Raw genomic sequence first — 16,212 nt, 5'->3', positions numbered from 1 at the left:
GAGTGACTCTTACACCTCCATCCCTGTTTTATTTAAGTTTAATGACAATTTGTTTCGGTCAAACCATACTTTCAGTGTGTTAATTTATTTTTCTTAATTTCTCACTTTTGCACTCATTGCAGTTTATTGTCTTGGAATAGTCCCAGATTGCATTTCAGAGATTCTAAAATTGAAACATTTTCGTACGGGTGGTGTTGGGGGGTAATTTTGGGTTTCAGCTTTTTTTGTTTTTCACCATTTTCATCACTGAATATGTCAATCGTGAGTCACTTTTGTGCAGCTTAAAGTCACTAACTGACACTCATGTGTTGTACCTCTTGAGCTCAGCTCAGAGGTATGGAGAGACATTCATGCCGAAATGTCTGAAAGGAAATGCTTTTGACAAAAAACTCCAGACATCAAGGATCCAGTAACTAATTTAAAATGTTGTTAACATAGAAAACCTGTAAAGCTTACTTTTAGTACACAGAAAATTCACAAGAAGTATCGATAAGGGAATCGATAAGGAATCGGATCGATAAGCGGAATCCATAATGGCATTGATATCGAAAAAATCTTATCGATACCCATCCGACTAACACACCTATAGTTATGGCTAATGATTAATGCGCCTATGGTTATAACTAATGACTAATCCAACTATAGATATAACTAATGAGTAACACACCTATAGATATGACAGATGATGAACACACCTATAGTTATGAGTAATGATTAATGCACCTATAGTTATAACTAATGACAAATGAACTTACAAATATAACTAATGGCTAACACACCTATAGATATGGCTAATGACTAACATACCTATAGTTATGAGTAATGACTAATGCACCTATAGGTATAACTAATGGCTAACACCTATAGATATGGCTAATGACTAACATACCTATAGTTACAACTAATCACTAATGCGCCTATAGATATAACTAATGACTAACACACCTATAGATATGACAGATGATGAGTAAACCTATAGTTATGACGAGTGATTAATGCACCTATAGTTATAACTAATGACAAATGCACTTACAGATATAACTAGTGACTAACACACCTATAGATATGGCTAATGACTAACATACCTATAGTTATGAGTATTGACTAACACACCTATAGATATGGCTAATGACTAACATACCTATAGTTCCGAGTAATGATTAACGCATCTAGAGATATGGCTAATGACTAACATACCTATAGTTATGAGTAATGATTAACGCATCTAGAGATATGGCTAATGATTAACATACCTATAGTTATGAGTAATGACTAACGCATCTAGAGATATAGCTAATGACTAACATACCTATAGTTATGAGTAATGACTAACATACCTATAGTTATGAGTATTGACTAACGCATTTATAGTTATAACTAATGAATAACACACCTACAGATATGACTAATACACCTATAGTTATAACTAATGACAAATGCACTTGCAGATGTAACTAATGACTAATACACCTATAGATATAATTAATGACTACCACACAGATATGTATGGCTAATGCACCTATAGTTATAACTAATAACGAATGCACTTACAGAACTAATGACTAATACACCTATAGATATAACTAATGACTAATACACCTATAGATATAATTAATGACTAACACACAGATATGTATGGCTAATGCACCTATAGTTATAACTAATGACGAATGCACTTACAGAACTAATGACTAATACACCTATAGATATAACTAATGACTAATGGCCCAGTCACACGGCACACGTTGATTCCTGAACGAAGGGAAAAAGTAAAAAAACGTCACAATTCGTTGAGAAAAGGTGGACGAAAGAGCTTTTATCACCGAACAGTCTGCGAAGCAAGAGCGCTAAAGGGACGAAAGAGGAAATTACCAAACCGAAGCTCACGATCTCGACGAAACAGCAAATGAGACACAGATGAATTGAGGTTTTCGTTGCCCTTCGTTCAAAATTTTCAACAGTTAAAAATCCTGAAGAAGCGCCAGCTGCAGGAACGAGGCTGCTGCGAGGTTAAACGATGCCAACGACAGTTCACGAAGGTCCAGATTTCTTGTTTTGTCAGGTCTTCATCACCCTTCGTTAATTGCCGTGTGACTGGGCCATAACACGCGATTTGGCTAACGTACCTATAGTTATAACTAATGACTAATACACCTATAGATTATACTAATGACCAGTGATGCCGGTAACGCGTTACTTAGTTAATGCGTTACTCTAATCTAACCACTTTTTTTAGTACGAGTAATCTAACGCGTTATTCTTTCCAAATCAGTAATCAGATTAAAGTTACTTCTCCAGTCACTGTGCGTTAACTGTTTATTTTTGCATTGTGGGTCGATAGCGCATTAAACTTGGTCCGTGGGAGCGGGTAGGGGTTCGACTGAACTGCCCACTTTAAGCGAGCTATGAGCTTTCATCCGCGGTTTCTGCAACAGCTACGACTCGTCCTCACCTCTTAAAGCGCGGTGACAACAGCACACTGCACTGAGCTTTACAAAGACATTTTGTGCTTTTTTTCCTCCTTAGTTAGAATTCTGAGCTGAGCTGCTCTATCTGCATGCTAAAACAGCTTATCCTCCGCGTCGCGTCAACAACTAACACTATTTTCCACTCAAATGCACCTAAACTCTCTTTCTGAGGACCACATGATGTGAAAAACGCAATATAAAACGTTCTTACCTGTAAATATTGTCATGTTTTCTGCATAAATAAATGTTATCCATTCTTTGTGCTCAAACGCCAAAGCAGGGGCGAATCCAGATGGACTGGGGGCGTGGGGCAAGGATGTGCCCCCCCACACAACCTCTAGATTACAAGTCCAGTCTTGAAGCTTTTTTACTACAACTACTAATACTACTTATAATAATAATAATTTTGACAAGTAAAATGTTTAGAGAGAATTTAAATGTTAAAAAAATGTTAGAAAGAATTTAATAGTTACATTTATAAACAATGTAGGTTAGAAATGGCAAGTTTTGCTGTTACAGTGCTGTCAACAGTTAAATATGAGGTCAAGAAAGAGGTCTTTATTTTACTTTTTATAAAACAAGTATTTATTTTCATTGAAGTCAAGAAAGGATGACTATATCATTGTCATGTTGAGGTGGCAGAGGGTTGTTGTCGGCAGCTGGGGAAAGTAACTAAAAAAGTAACTAGTAATCTAACTTAGTTACTTTTCCAATTGAGTAATCAGTAAAGTAACTAAGTTACTTTTTCAAGGAGTAATCAGTAATCAGTAATTGGATTACTTTTTCAAAGTAACTGTGGCAACACTGCTAATGACTAATATACCTATAGATATAATTAATGACTAACACACCGATATGGCTAATGCACCTATAGATATAACTAATGACTAATGCACCTATAGTTATAACTAATGACTAATGCACCTATAGTTATAACTAATGACTAATGCACCTATAGATATAACTGACTAATGCACCTATAGTTATAACTAATGACTAATGCACCTATAGTTATAACTAATGACTAATGCACCTATAGATATAACTAATGACTAGTGCCTAATAGATATAATTAATGACTAATGCACCTATAGTTATAACTCATGACTAATGCACCTATAGATATAACTAATGACGAATGCACTTACAGATATAATTAATGACTAACACACCGATAGATATGGCTAATGCACCTATAGATATAACTAATGACTAATGCACCTATAGATATAACTAATGACTAATGCGCCTATAGATATAATTAATGACTAATGCGCCTATAGATATAATTAATGACTAATGCACCTATAGTTATAACTAATGACTAATGCACCTATAGATATAATTAATGACTAATGCACCTATAGATATAACTAATGACTAATGCACCTATAGATATAACTAATGACTAATGCACCTATAATTATAACTAATGACTAATGCGCCTATAGATATAATTAATGACTAATGCGCCTATAGATATAATTAATGACTAATGCGCCTATAGATATAATTAATGACTATTCCACCTATAGTTATAACTAATGACTAATGCGCCTATAGATATAATTAATGACTATTCCACCTATAGTTATAACTAATGACTAATGCACCTGTAGATATAATTAATGACTAATGCGCCTATAGATATAATTAATGACTAATGCGCCTATAGATATAATTAATGACTAATGCACCTATAGATATAACTAATGACTAATGCGCCTATAGATATAATTAATGACTAATGCGCCTATAGATATAATTAATGACTAATGCGCCTATAAATATAATTAATGACTAATGCACCTATAGTTACAACTAATGACTAATGCACCTATAGATATAATTAATGGCTAATGCAACTATAGTTATAACTAATGACTAATGCACCTATAGATATAACTAATGACTAATGCGCCTATAGATATAATTAATGACTAATGCGCCTATAGATATAATTAATGACTAATGCGCCTATAGATATAATTAATGACTAATGCGCCTATAGATATAATTAATGGCTAATGCAACTATAGTTATAACTAATGACTAATGTGCCTATAGATATAATTAATGACTAATGCGCCTATAGATACGAGGTCTGTCAATAAAGTAACGGTCCTTTTTATTTTTTTCAAAAACTATATGGATTTCATTCATATGTTTTTACGTCAGACATGCTTGAACCCTCGTGCGCATGCGTGAGTTTTTCCACGCCTGTCGGTGACGTCATTCGCCTGTGAGCACTCCTTGTGGGAGGAGTCGTCCAGCCCCTCGTCGGAATTCCTTTGTCTGAGAAGTTGCTGAGAGACTGGCGCGTTGTTTGATCAAAATTTTTTCTAAACCTGTGAGACACATTGAAGTGGACATGGTTCGAAAAATTAAGCTGGTTTTCAGTGAAAATTTTAACAGCTGATGAGAGATTTTGAGGTGATTCTGTCGCTTTAAGGACTTTTCACGGTGCGAGACGTCGCTCAGCGCTCTCAGGCGGCGTCATCAGCCTGTTCAAGCTGAAAACCTCCACATTTCAGGCTCTATTGATCCAGGACGTCGTGAGAGAACAGAGAAGTTTCAGAAGAAGTCGGTTTCAGCATTTTATCCGGATATTCCACTGTTAAAGGAGATTTTTTTAATGAAAGACGCAGGCGGCACAGGAAAAACACCTCCGTGTTGATAACCATTTGTAAAATCCAGGCGGCTTTTGATGGCTTTCAGTGGAGTGAGTATATGAGAAATTGTTTAACAGGCAGGACATGTTCCAACTTGTCCTTAAGGCTTTCAACAGAGGTGTTTTTCCTGTGGCGGAGCGTCGCGGCGGCTGCGTCCCGACGCGCGGACCCGTCCGCACGTCTTTCATTAAAAAAATCTCCTTTAACAGTGGAATATCCGGATAAAATGCTGAAACCGACTTCTTCTGAAACTTCTCTGTTCTCTCACGACGTCCTGGATCAATAGAGCCTGAAATGTGGAGGTTTTCAGCTTGAACAGGCTGATGACGCTGCCTGAGAGCGCTGCACGACGTCTCGCACCGTGAAAAGTCCTTAAAGCGACAGAATCACCTCAAAATCTCTCATCAGCCGTTAAAATTTTCACTGAAAACCAGCTTAATTTTTCGAACCGTGTCCACTTCGATGTGTCTCACAGGTTTAGAAAAAATTTTGATCAAACAACGCGCCAGTCTCTCAGCAACTTCTCAGACAAAGGAATTCCGACGAGGGGCTGGACGACTCCTCCCACAAGGAGTGCTCACAGGCGAATGACGTCACCGACAGGCGTGGAAAAACTCACGCATGCGCACGAGGGTTCAAGCATGTCTGACGTAAAAACATATGAATGAAATCCATATAGTTTTTGAAAAAAATAAAAAGGACCGTAACTTTATTGACAGCCCTCTTATAACTAATGACTAATGCACCTATAGATATAATTAATGACTAATGCGCCTATAGATATAACTAATGACTAATGACTGAAGTTATTGTACTTCAATCAATCAATCAATCAATTTTTTTATATAGCGCCAAATCACAACAAACAGTTGCCCCAAGGCGCCCAAGGCGTACTTGGCCCCACAAATCTTAGAAACATGGTGTCTAACCAGATCCTTACTCTGGATGGCATTACCCTGACCTCTAGTAATACTGTGAGAAATCTTGGAGTCATTTTTGATCAGGATATGTCATTCAAAGCGCATATTAAACAAATATGTAGGACTGCTTTTTTGCATTTACGCAATATCTCTAAAATCAGAAAGGTCTTGTCTCAGAGTGATGCTGAAAAACTAATTCATGCATTTATTTCCTCTAGGCTGGACTATTGTAATTCATTATTATCAGGTTGTCCTAAAAGTTCCCTAAAAAGCCTTCAGTTAATTCAAAATGCTGCAGCTAGAGTACTGACGGGGACTAGAAGGAGAGAGCATATCTCACCCATATTGGCCTCTCTTCATTGGCTTCCTGTTAATTCTAGAATAGAATTTAAAATTCTTCTTCTTACTTATAAGGTTTTGAATAATCGGGTCCCATCTTATCTTAGGGACCTCGTAGTACCATATCACCCCAATAGAGCGCTTCGCTCTCAGACTGCAGGCTTACTTGTAGTTCCTAGGGTTTGTAAGAGTAGAATGGGAGGCAGAGCCTTCAGCTTTCAGGCTCCTCTCCTGTGGAACCAGCTCCCAATTCAGATCAGGGAGACAGACACCCTCTCTACTTTTAAGATTAGGCTTAAAACTTTCCTTTTTGCTAAAGCTTATAGTTAGGGCTGGATCAGGTGACCCTGAACCATCCCTTAGTTATGCTGCTATAGACGTAGACTGCTGGGGGGTTCCCATGATGCACTGTTTCTTTCTCTTTTTGCTCTGTATGCACCACTCTGCATTTAATCATTAGTGATCGATCTCTGCTCCCCTCCACAGCATGTCTTTTTCCTGGTTCTCTCCCTCAGCCCCAACCAGTCCCAGCAGAAGACTGCCCCTCCCTGAGCTTGGTTCTGCTGGAGGTTTCTTCCTGTTAAAAGGGAGTTTTTCCTTCCCACTGTAGCCAAGTGCTTGCTCACAGGGGGTCGTTTTGACCGTTGGGGTTTTACATAATTATTGTATGGCCTTGCCTTACAATATAAAGCGCCTTGGGGCAACTGTTTGTTGTGATTTGGCGCTATATAAAAAAAAATTGATTGATTGATTGATTGATAATGCACCTATAGATATAACTAATGACTAATGCACCTATAGATATAATTGACTAATGCACCTATAGATATAATTAATGACTAATGCACCTATAGATATAATTAATGACTAATGCACCTATAGATATAATTAATGACTAATGCACCTATAGATATAATTAATGACTAATGCACCTATAGATATAACTAATGACTAATGCATCTGTAGTTATGATTAAGCACTGATGTCCTACATTGTATTCCTTTAGGTTACCTGACCTTTAACCTTGGGAGGGATTGAACGGACAAACTCAAGGTCCCAAAATTTTGCTTCAAATCAGTCTGCAGCCAGTGAGGATTACACATATTTTTTTTTTTTTTTGTGAAAGATAAATTGCTTCACGTTCAGTCACAATTAATCAAATGTCACCCAGAACCGGATGGTAATCACAAAGAATGAATGATGCCGGTGTTTGCCTGTTCTTAAAACTTTGTCTTAACATTGAAAGGTTTTTTTAATCTGAAGGGATTTGGCGTTACTTGCGACTGGACCCAAACGTGACGTGTTTTGGTTCTGACGAGTGCTCCTGTAGTTATTTGTGTAAGCAGATGGTGGCGTGTTATTGGGCGATATGTAATTAGAGACGTGTGTGTGTGTGTTTGTGTGGTGATTAACCAGCGGCTGTTGCACACACACATTGTTAACGCAGTACTGACAGACATGGGAGCTGGCAGTCAGCAGCTCCTGGCCTGTTACCGCGCACTCTGCTCGGCTAATGTAGCGTGAACGCCGGCAGACTTGGGGCCATTAATCAGCCGTCTTTAAGGTTTGCGTCTCTGACAGAAGTGATGTTGCTGACGTAGCGATCAGACGCTTCAGCTCTGACGGCAGGACTCAGTTTGTGCACATGGATCTTACAGTAATACACGTGCTGTGCACAAGGAGCAATAAACGGCATAAATAAATATGTTTTACAGTATAGCTGTGTGCAAAAGGGCTGGAAGCTCAGCGCTAGTTTGAAGCCATTATTAATCACGCTTACCTCACAGCTTTTAACCAGCTGAGCCAATCAGAGAGTTGCATGTATGAATGGCTTCAAACTGGTGCTGAGCATCCAGCCCTTTTGCAGGAAATGATGTATAACCAGTATTTCCCCTCTATATTGTTCAGGCCTGTTGCCCCCCCAAATTGTGTGTGTTGTGCAGGAACATGTGAGGCACTGAAAATGCAAAAGCTTAAGTTAAAGTGCGTATCAATAGTAAATACAATGTCAGGTGAGATGACTGTCATAAATAAATATAGAATTATAATATTATATTATTTTAGTTTTACAACCCCAATTCCAATGAAGTTGGGACGTTGTGTAAAATGTAAATACAAACAGAATACAATGATTTGCAAATCCCCTTCAACCTATATTCAATTGAATACACCACAAAGACAAGATCCATCCATCCATCCATTCTTCTTCCGCTTTATCCGAGTCAGGGTCGCGGGGGCAGCAGCTCAAGCAAAGCTGCCCAGACCTCCCGAGCCACACACACCTCCCCCAGGTCCTCCAGCTTGTCTTCCCCCCCTCCCCCGGGGGGGGGACAAGATATTTCATGTTCAAACTGATAAACTTTATTGGTTTTTTGTTTTGTTTTGTTTGGTTTTTTTTTGCAAATATTTGCTCATTTTGAAATGGATGCCTGCAACACGTTTCAAAAAGCTGGGACAGTGGTATGTTTACCACTGTGTTACATCACCTTTCTTTTTAACAACATTCAATAAGCGTTTGAGAACTGAGGACACTAAGTTGTTGAAGCTTTGTAGGTGGAATTCTTTCCCACTCATTCTTGCTTGATGTACGACTTCAAGTTGTTCAACAGTCCGGGTGTCTCCCGGTGTCGTATTTTGTGCTTCATAATGTGCCACACATTTTCAATGGGTGACAGGTCTGGCTGCAGGCAGGCCAGTCTAGTACCTGTAATTATTTAATACGAAGCCACGCTGTTGTAACACATGCCGAATGTGGCTTGGCATTGTCTTGCTGAAATACTAATAAATCATTTAAACTTTGTGATGGTAACAATCTGGATAGTCTTTTTCCTCTTTTGTCCAGAGGAACGATGTCCATGATTTCCAAAAACAATTTGAAATGTGGACTCATCAGATCACAGCACACTTTTCCACGTTGCATCTGTCCATTTCAAATGAGCTCAGGCCCAGACAAGGCGGAGGTGTTTCTGGATGTTGTTGATGTTTGGCTTTCACTTTGCATGGTAGAGTTTTAACTTGCACTTGCAGATGTAGTGACGAACTGTGATTGTAACTCAGGTTTTCTGAAGTGTTCCTGAGCCACGCGGTAAGAGCCTTTAACAATGATGTCAGTTTTTAATGCAGTGCCGCTTGAGGATCGAAGGTCACGGACATTCAATGTTGGTTTTCAGCCTTGCGCTTACGTGTAGAAAGTTCTCCAGATTCTCTGAATCTTCTGATTATATTATGGGACTGTAGATGATGGAATCCCTAAATTCTTGCAATTGAACGTTGGAGAAACATTGTTCTTAAACTGTTTTTCATGCAATTCACAAAGTCATGATCCTCGCCCCATCTTTGCTTGTGATTGGCTGAGCCTTTTGGAGATGCTCTTTTTATACCCAATCACGACACTCACCTGTTTCCAATTAGGTGTTCTTTGAGCATTCATCAACTTCCCCAGTGTTTTGTTGCCCCTCCCCAACTATTTGAAATGTGTTGCAGGCATCCATTTCAAAATGAGCAAATATTTGCACAAAAACAAAAAAAGTTTCAGTTTGAACATTAAATATCTTGTCTTTGTGGTGTATTCAGTTGAATATAGGTTGAAGAGGATTTGCAAATCATTGTATTCAGTTTTTATTACACTTCACATGATGTTCCAACTTCATTGGAATTGGGGGTGTATGTCCTGAGAAATAAGTCATAAACATGGAGAATTTAACCTGATTTCACCTGCTGCTGAAAACACTCAGAAACCTCAAGCTGTCAGGAATATCACCTTTGGTGACATCATCTCAGGTCACGCCCAGCAGGGGTGGTGGCCAAGTGGTTAGTGGGCTTAGTTTCAATGCAGACGATTCCCGGGTTCAAACCCCACCCCTGCCACATTTCTTCATGTAGTGTGGAGTTGTGTCAGGAAGGACATCTGTTGTAAAACCTGTGCCAAATCAATGTGCAGACCCACCTTGGATCTGCTGTGGGGACCCAGAGTGACAACAAGAGAGCAGTCAAAGGGTCTTAATCTATCTCAGGTCATGGCCCCTGTAATGACTGGAAGAAACTGAATTTTTTTAAAGTGTGATATCAGTGTTTTTTATGTACTTTGACAGTGAATACGTCAGAATGGTTCAAGTGTGTATGCATTGAAACGATTAGTGTTGCTTATTGTGTGGACAGATTTTCCAAAGATAATATTTTGAGGAGGAAAATGAAAGTTAGTAAATTAGCAGTCCTGATTCATGTTACCGCACCTCACCACACGACAGAACTGCCTCAGGTCCTGGGTGGCAACCATGCAGGCACAGAGCCAGTAAGAACTCGAAAATACATGATTTTAGATCACCAAAGGTCCAGTGAAGTAAGTCAGAAAAATGCTGAATATTGGATTTTCATGACTTCATCAGGAAGTCCTGCCTGGATCTGTCTGAGGATCTCCAGCAGTATCTATGAATGTGAAGGTTTTTGTGCAGATCCAGTGAGATAAATGTGTGTGTGTGTTGGAGGTGAAGATTTAAACTGAGCGTGATGTCACAGATGGTTAACCAGCGAGTCAGTGGTTGGTTGATAGCGCGATGAGTGTTTTTTTTTTTTGTTTTGTTTTTTCGTCATTTGGGTGATGGTTGGTTCTTTTCTAATTTTGAAGGCACGGCTTTGGCCAGAGTGCTCAGAAGTGGTTTTCTGCTGTTTCATTGAAGCACCATCCTCTTTACATGCGTTAACTCACCATCATGCTGCGTTCACTGCTCTCAGCACAAAGTGCACAACAAAGTGGTCCTCAAGGTCACAAACGCAGCACTTAATGGAAGAGCTGCCTCTCTGTGTGATCACCGAGAGGCACTGAGAGCTAAAAAATAAACTTACAAAGTGAAAGTCAAAATGATTGTGATTGTAATCTGAAGCAGAACCACCCAGAAGGACCCAGACTAGAGTGGATCCTCAGCACCCACGCCAACATGCTTCATATGAGTCTGTTCCCATCTTAACAAATATGGTTGTGGCTCTGATCTGTGAACCCCTTTGTCTTTTAAACTCAACCCTGAAATAAATGGCGATGCCGAGTGCCGGTTGTAACAAGCGGTCATTCTCTATTACTGAGGCTGAACACTAACACGACCGAGACCCTTCTAATATCCTGCCGAGGGTAAAGAGCCAGTCCACCGTTCAACAACCAGGACAGAACGCATCTGAGTCTCCTCTCTAGTACCCTGGCATAGGGTTCCCCAGGAGGGCTGAAGAGTCTGATTCCTCTATAACTGGAAAACACTGTCTGGTCCTCCTTTTTTTTTTAAAGCTGTTGACGATTACCCAAGTTTGCCAATCCACAGGTACTGTCCCTGACTTCCATGTAATATTGAATAGGCGTGTTAGCCATGAGACATCCAAAGTCATACAGAGACGTCAGCATCTCAGGGCAAATTTTGTCCACTCAGTGTGGACTTGTAAAAGGTATATGACTGGGTCTCTTGAGGTGTCCTGTGGGGGGGGCACTGCAGCAGAATGGGGTTCTGGAGCTGCTGCTTTACATAATCCGGTCTCTATACAACCAGTGTAGGAGCTTTGTCCACATTCTCTGCATTACAGCAGACCTGTTCCCTGTGGGTGTTGGACTCCACGACAGCTGCCGCTTTCTACAATCCTGCTTGTAATGTTCATGGATGGGATTTCAAGGTGCAGTCTGGATCTGGAGGGTGTCCATTTTGGTGACCTCAGATTTGCAACTCTACTTTTTGCAGATGATGTGGTTCTGTTGGCTTCATTAGGCAGTGAGCTCTGATGCGCACTGAGCAGGTTTGAGGCCAAGTGTAAAGTGACTGGGATGAGAATCAGTGCTTCCACATCTGAGAGCATGGTCCTCTGTCAGAAAAAGGTGGACTGGCCCCTCTGGGTTAGGGAAAAGTTTTTGGAGGAGTTTAAGTATCTCGGGGTCTTGTTCACAAGTGGGGGTAAGTTGGAGCATGATATTGCAGATAGATTGGGGCTTTTCCAGATGCTGTACCAAACCATTGTGGTGAAGAAAAACTAGAGCCAGAAGGTAAGACTCTTGATTTACCAGTTGATTTATGCTCCTATCTTCACCTATGGTCATGAGGTTTGGAAATAACTGAAAGAATAAGGTCATGATACAAGCAGCAGAAACCAGTTTCCCACACTCGTGGAGAGGGTGAGAAGCTTGAATATCGTGGAGGGACAACTGAGGTGGTTCATGCACCTGATGAAGAGACCCTCTGGTCATCTCACGAGGGAGAACTTCCAGACATGTCCAAGTGGGAGGACAGGGTTCTCACCAGGATTTTTTGCAGCATAGGTGAGAATGTAGCATGGCATAGCTGCGCAGCATCCCGCCAACCCTGAAAAATGTTGAAATTCATAACCCTCTGAAACACTATTTCCTGCATTTTGAGGGACTAATTTTGTGAAGTAAAGGCCAAGATGTTTACCTTTGTTACTGAATTACTTCAAAGAGCAGCCGGTCTGCTCTGTGTCAGCCTGATCCTGTCAGATCTCAGAAGCAAACAGAGCAGGTTAGTGTGCATCTGGTTAGTACTTGGATGGGAGACCTCTTTGGAACACCAGTGGCTGTGTGTTTCTTCAGGTACAACTGGAGTTGTGTCATCTGGCGTAAACTTGTGCCAATCACCAATGCGGATCGGGCTGTATCCGCTGTGGCGATCTGAACAAACCGGGAGCAGCTGAATGAACAACAACAACAACTGAATTACTTCAAAGCCACAAGAAACGAGGCATCAGGCCAAAAACACAGAAGAGTGTAGAAATGTGTTAGAGGAACATCAGAACTGCAAATTTATACACAGCGGTTTTCTAAAGAAAATCCTTAAATGTGTTTTTTTTTTTTACTTCAAGAATAATTTCTGATTTTGAACTTAAAAATGTTTCTTACCTTAGAAAACTTGTAATTAAAACACAGTGAAATAAGATTCTTTTGAAATCTTTGATGTTCATCTATAAATTAAAAGCATAACTTATCTGTTGTTGTTTCAGATGAGATGATTTCTTGATTAACATTATAAGGAACCTTGGGCATTATTTTTAGACAAATAAATACCATGAAAAGTAAGGTGTACATTTTTAAGTCTGGTAGATTCATTCATTCATTATATCTGCATTTCAACCAGGAGAAAAGACAGTAAATAATACAAATATTTATTATAAACACAACAGCAGATGATGATCAATGACTGCAGTGCGTTTGTTCATTAGGATTTCTAAATGTGCACTCACAAAAACCAATATGGGTGTGCTGGCTTTAAGTCAACATGTAGCTTCTACAATATAAAATCAAGTTTTATGGGCAACACATTCAAATCATGTAGTTTTAACATAACATGCAACTTAAAATCTAACTTGCTCAGTGAAGAAAATAAAATTATGGAAAATATTTCCACCAAGTAAAATGCATTAATGTAGCCAGAAAACAATTTTGCTCAGTGAACTAAGTGTAAATTTGTTGGGTCAACATGATAATTTGCGTTACTTACCGTGGTTCAGACCAACTACATTTCTAAGGGTAAATGTAACAAGAACATAACATGGGTTAAGGTCCCTTTGGCTGCTCGCGTTTTTGCACTCCGGTTCACCACAGCAAATCCAAGGTGTCTCATAGAGCTCAGTGGGCATGTCTCATAGACAGTCCTCAGCTGGGCGTGTCTCATAGACAGTCTTAGCGGGGCGTATCTCATAGACAGTCTTAGTGGGCATGTCTCATAGACAGTCTGAGTGGGTGTGTCTCACTAACAGTCTTTAATGGGCATGTCTCATAGACCGTCTAGTGGGTCAAGAATCATGGCCTCGGATTTGGAGGTGCTGATTTCATCCCGGACGCTTCACACTCGGCTGCAAACCGCCCCAGTGCACGGTGAAGGTCCTGATTTGACGAAGCCAACAGAACCACATCGTCCGCAAACAGCAGAGACGAGATTCTGTGGTTCCCAAACCAGACCCCCTCTACACCCTGGCTGCGCCTAGAAATTCTGTCCATAAAAATAATGAACAGAACCGGTGACAAAGGGCGGAGGCCAACGTGCACTGGAAACAGGTTTGACTTACTACCGGCAATGCGAACCAAGCTCCTGCTGCGGTCGTACAGGGACCGGATAGCCCTTAGCAAAGCACCCCGGACCCCGTACTCCCGGAGCACCCCCCACAGGGTGCCCCGAGGGACACAGTCGAATGCCTTCTCCAGATCCACAAAACACATGTGGACTGGTTGGGCAAACTCCCATGAACCCTCGAGCACCCGATGGAGCGTGTAGAGCTGGTCCAGTGTGCCGCGACCAGGACGAAAACCACACTGCTCCTCCTGAATCCGAGGTTCGACCATCGGTCGAATTCTCCTCTCCAGTACTCTGGAATAGACCTTCCCGGGGAGGCTGAGTGTGTCCCCCTATAGTTGGAACACACCCTCCGGTCCCCCTTCTTAAACAGAGGGACCACCACCCCGGTCTGCCAATCCAGAGGCACTGTCCCCAATCGCCACGCGATATTGCAGAGGCGTGTCAGCCAAGACAGCCCCACAACATCCAGAGACTTAAGGTACTCAGGACGGATTTCATCCACCCCAGGAGTCTTGCCACCAAGGAGCTTTCTAACCACCTCGGTGACTTCGGCCTGGGTAATGGATGAGTCCGCGATGAGTCTCTGCTTCCTCTTCGGAAGACCATGACGATGGGATTGAGGAGATCCTCGAAGCTACTCCTTCCACCGCCCGACAACATCCCCAAGTCAGGGTCAACAGCTCCCCACCCGCACCGTAAACAGTGCTGGTGGAGAGCTGCTTCCGCCTCCTGAGGCGTCGGACGGTTTGCCAGAATCTCTTTGAGGCCGACCGATAGTCCTCCTCCATAGCCTCCCCGAACTCCTCCCAGACCCGAGTTTTTGCCTCTGCGACTGCACGGGCCTGCGGCACGGCTTGGCCTGTACCTGTCAGCTGCCTCTGGGGTCCCACCTACCAACAAAGATAAGTAGGACTCCTTCTTCAGCTTGATGGCATCCCTTACTTCCGGTGTCCACCACCGGGTTCGGGGATTGCCGCCGCGACAGGTACCAGAGACCTTGCGACCACAGCTACGAGCAGCCGCATCGACAATGGAGGTGGAGAACATGGTCCACTCGGACTCCATGTCTCCAACCTCCCCCGGGATCTGGGAGAAGCTCTCCCGGAGGTGGGAGTTGAAGACCGCGCTGACAGAGGGTTCCGTCAGTCGTTCCCAGCAGACCCCTCACGATACGTTTGGGGCCTGCCAGGTCTTACCGGCTTCCTACCCTCCAGCGGATCCAACTCACCACCAGGTGGTGATCAGTCGACAGCTCTGCCCCTCTCTTCACTCGAGTGTCGAGACACGTGGCCGAAGGTCAGATGATATGACTACAAAGTCGATCATCGACCTCCGGCTCAGGGTGTCCTGGTGCCACGTGCACTTATGGACACCCTTGTGCTCGAACATGGTGTTCGTGATGGACAAACTGTGACTAGCACAGAAGTCCAACAACTGAACACCACTCGGGGTTCAGATCGGGGAGGCAGTGCTTCCCGATCACCCACCCCTCCAGGTCTCACTGTCGCCGCCCACGTGGGCGTTGAAATCCCCCAGGAGAACAATGGAGTCCCCAGTCGGAGCGCTATCTAGTACCCCTCCCAGGGACTCCAAGAAGGTCGGGGTACTCTGCACTGCCGCTCGGCCCGTAGGCCGAGACAATGGTGAGGAGACCTGTCCCCGACCTGTTTTGCCTTGGGAGACCCTACATTGAGCACAAAGCTCCCCGACAACATAGCTCCTAGGATCATCCGGGTAGCGCAAACTCCCCCACCACGAT

General features: G+C 42.0%; 1 protein-coding gene across 1 annotated transcript in view; it reads left to right on the top strand.

Annotated features, from left to right (window-relative positions):
- Window positions 1-16,212, top strand: part of fat3a (FAT atypical cadherin 3a) — a 451,004-nt gene that overhangs the window by 173,745 nt on the left and 261,047 nt on the right. The window lies entirely within an intron of this gene.

Source organism: Thalassophryne amazonica, chromosome 4 (assembly GCF_902500255.1).
Source record: "Thalassophryne amazonica chromosome 4, fThaAma1.1, whole genome shotgun sequence".
NCBI lineage: Eukaryota > Metazoa > Chordata > Actinopteri > Batrachoidiformes > Batrachoididae > Thalassophryne > Thalassophryne amazonica.
The sequence above is the reverse complement of the archived record's forward strand: the minus strand, read 5'-3'. Positions and strand labels throughout refer to the sequence as shown.